Here is a 7,746-nt window from a genome sequence, read left to right as displayed (position 1 = left end):
CTGCAGATTTCACGCGTTGTTCCAGTCTTCAAGGATGGTGATAAGGGGGCACTAAACAACTATCGGCCTATTACGATAATTTCAGTGTTTTCAAAAGGTATTGAGAAATAAATGCATATCAGAGTGGTATAATTTTTTAATCACTACAATTTGTTTCAAGACTTTCAACATGGGTTTAGGAAGCATCGCTCTACCGAAACAGCCCTCTTGGCTCAAAAAGAAATAAGTATAGGTGCATTCAGTCGTAATCAAATGGCATTAGGCACATACGTCGATTTTTCCAAGGCATTTGACTTAATTGATAATACCATCCTTCTTAGCAAATTAGAAAACTATGGTGTGCCTGGAAGAGTGCATGAGCTTTTAGAATCCTATCTTTCAAACAGGACACAATTCGTAGACACAAGCGATGAAACATCTGCAAGGAAGCCGGTCGTTGTTGGTGTGCCACAGGGAAGCATTCTAGGGCCACTCTTATTTTTGATTTACACAAATGATATTGTACACTGCACAGACAACGCAACATTCGTCTTGTATGCTGATGACACGACAGTTTTTATTACAGGGAACTTGGAAACAGAGATAGAAGCGATGGCTAACAACACGCTGTTTCACCTAGATGCCTGGGCCACAGTGAATTCTTTAAAAATAAACCCTACAAAAACACGTTATATTGTACACGCCTAAAGGAAAAACGCTGACAAAGAAGTTGAATTTATTTTTGGGCTCTCAGCAGTTAGAGTTGGTGGATTCTGTTAAAACCCCTGGAATACATTTTTCGAAGCACCTTGCATGGAATGTACTACACGTTGAAAACCTCCATTAAAAGAAGTCGTCTGCCGTTGGTGTCCTTGCACGTAAGCGATGTATTCTTCCTACAAAGGCGAAGATTATGATCTACAATGCATTAGTGTCCTCTATGTTGCAGTACTGCAGCAAAGTGTGGTGTACTACTGGCGTAGCAAATTTGCGCAAGCTGTATTTGCTGCAGCAAAGAGCCATACGACATATTGCTGCTGTGCATTATGCTTCTTCTACAAAACTTCTTTTTACAAATTACGAAATTCTTGCAGTGTTCTGTTTACGTAATTATAGGCTGATGTTGTGTTATAAAGCTTTTGTTAAGTATGGTACCAATAGCATAATTAATCTTGCTAAGTTAAAAGCAAACACAAGTGTTCGTTCAACCAGGCACAAAGAAATGTGGACTGTACCCACACCTAGAACTTCTTATGATGAACAATCTTTGTCCTACAAGCTACCTTGCTTTCTGAACCTATTAAAAAACCATGGATATTTCGATCCTTCGTGTAATCAAAAGTCTCTCGTTAAACGTTTTGCCCAGTCTATTTATTTTCAGGAATAGTACATCCTTTGGAATTTTTTTCCCTCTACTTGTCGATCGCTGTTTTTCATGTTCATGCCATTTCAAGCCTATGCAATTGGGTTGTATTGTTCTTGCACTTTGTTAATTTTTTTGTTGTTGCTCGATGTTATGTAATATTCGTTGATTTATTTGAACTCTTTTGTGCATGACTGACCGTCATCCTGCTGTTTGCCAACTGTAAAGGGGTCAGGACCTCGTCTAGCTGCTCAAGCTTTTAGTCCCGTACTCCTCCTATACCAAGGGAAATAATATTGATTGATTGATTGATTTATCATGGACTACAGTTAAATTCGTTGAGTTTCTTCCATTCTTTCTTTAAAACTGTCACCTCTGTCCTGCTCATGTCCCGTAGAGATAAAGGATATGCTTGGTATTCACAAACTGTCACCTAATATCTGTCCACTTATTCTGTAATCCACTTAAAGAAAATATTTATAGGAGGATTTGAAGAGGTCGTTTTCGCCCCTAGCACAACATAAATATGCCAAGATTCAGAAAAGTGTTTGCCCTGAGCTCGTTGGTTGCACATTGCACAATTGGTTTCCAGCTGAACGTATTGACACGAACACAAAGGGACGACGACCCACGAAGTGTGTGTCGTTGCCCATTTCCTTTCGTGTCAATACCTTCTGCTGGAAACTAATTGTGCAATGTCAAGATGTCAGACTTCCTGAAAAAAAGATATAATCCTCAAAACAAATAACATATCGAGAAAGAAGTGTTTGAAAAAGAATGTTGAATCACTGTATAAATTCATTTTTGTCGTGATATTTGTACATTTACTGAATGCGTTTGACTTAGTGAATCATTATACTGTGATTCATTTGTGTAGAAACACTGACCCCCAGTAAAGCATGGGGTGTGAGCAATGTCTGTGTCACTTTATGATTTTTTTTATTTGTATGCAATTCGGCCATCAAATTCGTTCCGTATTTGTTGATGACTGCAGATTCGAGAGGTTTACTCTGATAGGCTTCAGGGCAGCCTATTAAAGTAATGCGCAAATGACATTTTAGACATCTCTTCTTTTTTCGTAAAATATTATTACTGTACCATAAAACCTTTAAAAAATACCGGCAAACCTGAGAGCATCCTAAATACTTTACTACAATGAATCCTCTATAAACCAGTTTTGGTTTCGTTTCGCGGGAGGGGTGTATGTGTCGTGACGTCATAATTCAGGATGTGGTCACGTGGAATCAGCACTATCGCGAATTTGGACTTTCGCCTCGGCTCGCGCGATGTTTGTAAGCCAATGGCGTTCTGATGACAGCTAAAGATACAGACTCTTTGTCGGTGATATCGCAGCAGGAGACTTCGTAGGTCGACGATGCTGTTAACACGCTTTGTGATTTGTCTGAAGTAAATAGCAACATTGTTTCTGTCTCTTCAATTGTTGCAGTTGTAACTCGAGCTCTTCCGCATCGTAATGATTGGCAATAATGGTACTGAAATTGGAAAAACATGTAAATATCTTGAGATTATGTTGTAATGCACGCTTTAGATGGATAGAAAAGTGTCGCTTAGATGCGGACGTGCTAACGTATTGGGCTGAGTTTCTTCCTGTGATCGTTGTTATGAATTGCCACCTAAATTGATTTATCAAACCGTTTTCGAAGCTTGCATGATTTAATTTCATGCTGTGTGGACCACCATTTTCGAAGCTGTCCTAACACTTTCAATGATTCAAGAGAGAGCAAACAGATTGGCTGCCTGCTGCAGCTATCTGTAGGATCAATATGTGGAAATCCTTTAAACAGCGGAATTATCGTCACGTCGAGCTTCGCTTTGAATGCAGATTATAAGCATTCAAATATTTTGCTCACGTGTGTCTGCAAATTTCAGAGCTTTTGCCATATTTACTCGTAAATATAAACCTTGTTCAAAGAGGCACAACATTTTATCCTTATATGTTGTCAAAACGTTTATTTCATTTAATTTTGTGGCAAAGGATTGATTATAGCAGGAGGCAAAAGAAAGATTAAGCTTGCATTTTTTTTTACTTTCGCGACGCGATACAGCACCTGTACATCGCTGTTACGTCGTGAATTTCAAACTATTTCCTCGCATTTGGGTCTTTGTGGTTCAGTAAAGCTTACTGTGATTCGCTAATTTCAGTCTATTACTCGTTTAGAATACAGTACAGCCATTCTTTACTGATAAAAACTAAGTTAGGTCCTAGGAGACATGACGTCACGGCAAAGTATGCCCACTTGCAGAGGAAGAATGCAGGTATACAGGATCAGTAAGGCGACAAAATGCTGAGAAAGTGTGCAAGGTCATCCCGGGTTGCCCGAGGCCTATGCTAATATATAACCTGGTTCCCATACACAGGTAGTGGTATCAGCGCGCTCGGAAACGTGTAGCGGAAAGCAGTTAGATTTATTTTTAATTGTTATCATCGCTCGGATAACCTGAGGGAATTGTTATGTCATGCAGGAGGATAAAAAAGGAAACGTAGGGAGGCCAACCGGACGCACGTCCGGTTTGCTACCCTACACAGTAGGTCATGTGATTTGCGGTTTAAAGGAAGAAAGGAAGGAGAGGAAAGGAAGAAGGAACTATCGGTGCGAGTACATGCGGATGTACATAGATTCACGCCTATAATCAGTCTCGGAGGCCAGTCGCTTTCATGAAATGTAACACTGCCCGCGTGGCTTCGTAAGCCTGCGATGCACGAGACCATGGTCCGAGAATCTTAGTTTCTGAAAATGGTCTGTTATCTAATCGGTTTAACACCTTCTGAAGAACGTCGAGTTCGTTGTCATAGAGACCACAAAAACAGAACACGTGCTCAATCGTGTCTTTACTGTTGCACGAGTCAAAGATCGGAGTGTCGGACATTCCAATAAGGAATGAGTATAGGCTTTCGTAAAAGCCACCCCTAACCAGAGGTGGCACAGTAAATATGCATCACGGCGGGAGAAGTTCGATGAAACCTGCAGCTTCAATGTAGAATCCAACCGGTGAAGACGGCAGTTGCAGAAAATCGGGGGTTCCACAAAGCTTCAATCTTGGTTTGAGCAAGTAAACAAAGCCTCCCGCAGCATCTGCACTTAATAAAGGTATAGGAAGTGTCAGGGTTTCTTTATGAGCTGACCGGGCGGCATCGTGAGCAGGGTCATTTCTAACAATGCCACAGTGCCCCGGAAGCCATTGGAAGGTGATGTCATGTCCGTTTATGAGGGCTTGATGGCGAACCTTTCTGGTCTCAAACACCAGTCTGTCATGGGTCTTGCGTCGTAAGGCTGACTGCAGACTTTGAAGGGCTGCCTTGTCGTGCAGCATTACTTACACTCTAAAGTCTTGCTAAAGTTCATCACCTAAACTTTTCATATTCGATACTGCACAAGGGCTTTGAGATACACACACAGGATATGTTTAATCTAAGAAAACAATACAAACGTTGACGTCAGGAGCACGACCTCACACTACAAGAATATTCGTGCAAAAACAACACATTTTATTATTATTCTTTTTTAGATCCATACGTGAATTGAATGGTATCGACCACCTTATAGTAAAACAGCATACAATAGACGAGTCTCTAGAACTAGTACAAGAACAGTTTAGTTTACATGTACTGATGAGCTTGTAAGCGTATCGTATTTATGTCTTTCCTATCCTTGTTTATGAATTTTTCCTAATGACGTACCTCTAATTATTATATTTGCGCTTACTGTTGTATTTATTCTACAACTTATAAAGTTGTTTACGTCAGTACTTATGCGAACTTCTACGCTAACACTAGTACTACGGATTATGCATGCCTTCTCTTCCTTCTTTTCTGTTTGCATTTTAGCCAACTCTTTTCTTACTTGCCATGATTATTGCGTTTATGTGTACGCTATTCGAAAGCCCCACTTTTGTAATAACCACGCCAAAGGATTACCGTATGAAGAATTAATTAAATAAAATAATGAAAAAAAAAAAACGTAGCAGAGCGTGGTTTCGATCCACGGACCTCTGGGTTATGGGCCCAGCACGCTTCCACTGCGCCACTCTGCTTTTTTTTTTTTTTCTTTATTGCCAGTCCTCGACATATCACAACACAAATTCCTAAATGATATAAACAAAGACCAAAGAAGCAAAAAGGGATGAATACACAAACGGAACAAAGAACAGTAATATTTACACTCGCTGCCGTCCGCTACTGTGGCACGACGTTGTCGGATTAAAATTCCTTTAGTGCTGTAAGGGGTTCAACCCTCGACAGCCACTCAGGAACAGGCTGTTGCAACTTGATCACTTCCACATACCGTTGCATGGATTCACAAAAGTACAGACGCGCCGGTCGGGCATCCGGGTCACAATGGTAACCCGCCATTCTTGCGCGCCATAAACAGTGGAGGCCCGTAAGCATGATCAGGTCGTACGGGAAACCTTCGTCGTCATATGCTGGCAGAAACCTGATTCCGTGAGGATCTATAGGTAGCTCCTTTTTTAGAGTCCTTTGTAACACGTCCCAGAAAAAGACCCCTTCCCAACAGTGGATGAAGACGTGATCTATGCTTTCTGTTTTTTTACATATAAGGCAGTGGGTTCCCCATGGCATGTAGAACCCACGTTGTTCAAGGAAGATTTTAACAGGTAGAGTACCGGTGTGTAATTTAAAAAAGAAAGATTTAGTGGCTGGTTGAATTGGCATCTTCTTCACCCTTTTCAATACATCTAGGCCTGGGCCTCCACTGTACGGGGCTCTGTACATAGGTACCAGCAAAACACTGTCACATAAATCACGATATAACTTTTTCCGTTTTACACTCCACGAATATGCACTTGAAAAACGAACACGCAAAAAAGAAACACTCTGAACTATTTCCCGAAAGAAACCACGGACTGGTCCTGGCATTATTTCCGTACCTACAACGAATTCGGGAAGTGATCTGGACAGCCTCATTTGGATCACCGTGCGCAGAAATGGGTCATTTGTATCTCGAAAGAAGGAGAATCTATTCACCAGTTGACGCAAGAAAAGGTGCGCCAACCCCAGACCACCATCCTTCACACGTCGGAAGAGATTATCTCGGCTGCATCGCTCCCAGCTCGATGCCCACACGAATACAGCGAACACGCGGTGCAGTTTCTGCACATTAATACGAGAGCACTGTAGGACCTGCATTACGTACCAGATCTTTGACACGAGAAACATGTTGCACGCTGTAGCTCTCGCGAACATTGACAAGTGACAGGCGTTCCATCGGTCGGCTTTTTCTTTTAGTTCTTTTGTCCGCTCCTTCCAGTACTCGCTACTGTCCTTGTAGGCATCAAGGGGTGCTCCAAGGTACTTAACTGGCGTCGTGACCCAGTTTACGTTCGAAAAGTGGTTTGGTGTAGACGCCCATCTTCCATGCCAAAACCCCAAACATTTCTGCCAGTTAACGTAGCTGTTAGTGACGTTACCAAACTTTTTGACGATATTAACAGTATTCAATACACTTTGTTTGTCTTTACAGCACACAGCCACATCGTCAGCGTATGCCAGTAGCTTCACTTCTGCTGATTGAAGACTAAACCCCTTAATACATTCATTTTCGATGATGGCCAGACATAGCGTTTCTATGTAGACACAAAACAGGAGTGGACTGAGTGGACAACCCTGGCGAACGGAGCGCTTCACGTTAATGGGGGCCCCCAACATCTGATTAATTATAAGTCTGGTATAGCAGCTCCGGTACGCCATGGTCACCCCTTCAGCGATTATGCGGCCAAAATTAACGTGTTCAAGGATGGTAAGCAATATGTCGTGAGAAACACAATCAAACGCCTTCTCCAAGTCTAGCTGGAGGATGGCTACTGCATCGCACATGGCGTCACAACACTCCAGCACACACTTCATTTTATGGATGTTAGTGAAAATGGTTCTTCCACGAATACCACACGTCTGGTGTGGGCCGACTACTTCCTGAATAACTGACTGGACCCGTCGTGCCAACACCTTCATCAATATTTTGTAGTCGCAGTTAGTAAGCGCTATGGGTCTGTAGGAGGAAAGTTGCTTGAGCTTTTCGGTCTCTTCTGTTTTCGGTATTAGTACTGTATGGGACTGGCCAAAGGATGGTGGAAGTATTTTCAGTTCATATGCTTCATTGAAAACTGCTGTTAAGATAGGAGCTAGGTGGCTTTTGAACGATTTGTACCAAGCGGCACAAAGACCGTCTGGACCTGGCGACTTCCCAGGATTCAGGTCTTCGATGGCTTTCATCACTTCATGTTCTGTTAATGGTCGTTCTAAGGTTTCTTCTGAGTGCGGGGCGTGCAATATATAGCAGCATTTTGATTGTGGAACAGATATTGGTGTCGCTCGTGCAGATCGCTCATGTTGACGCCAGGATGGCGTGAACCGGTCGCTAATGGCG

The 7,746-nt window shown here is 42.2% G+C and overlaps 1 non-coding gene across 1 annotated transcript; it reads right to left on the bottom strand.

The window, feature by feature from the left end:
* Positions 1-5,323: 5,323 nt before the first annotated feature.
* On the bottom strand, positions 5,324-5,395 carry TRNAM-CAU (transfer RNA methionine (anticodon CAU)). The gene has a single exon. It is a non-coding gene; the product is annotated as a tRNA-Met (tRNA).
* Between the last annotated feature and the right edge of the window lie 2,351 nt (positions 5,396-7,746).

Source organism: Dermacentor andersoni, chromosome 6 (assembly GCF_023375885.2).
Source record: "Dermacentor andersoni chromosome 6, qqDerAnde1_hic_scaffold, whole genome shotgun sequence".
In the NCBI taxonomy this organism is placed as follows: domain Eukaryota; kingdom Metazoa; phylum Arthropoda; class Arachnida; order Ixodida; family Ixodidae; genus Dermacentor; species Dermacentor andersoni.
The sequence above is the reverse complement of the archived record's forward strand: the minus strand, read 5'-3'. Positions and strand labels throughout refer to the sequence as shown.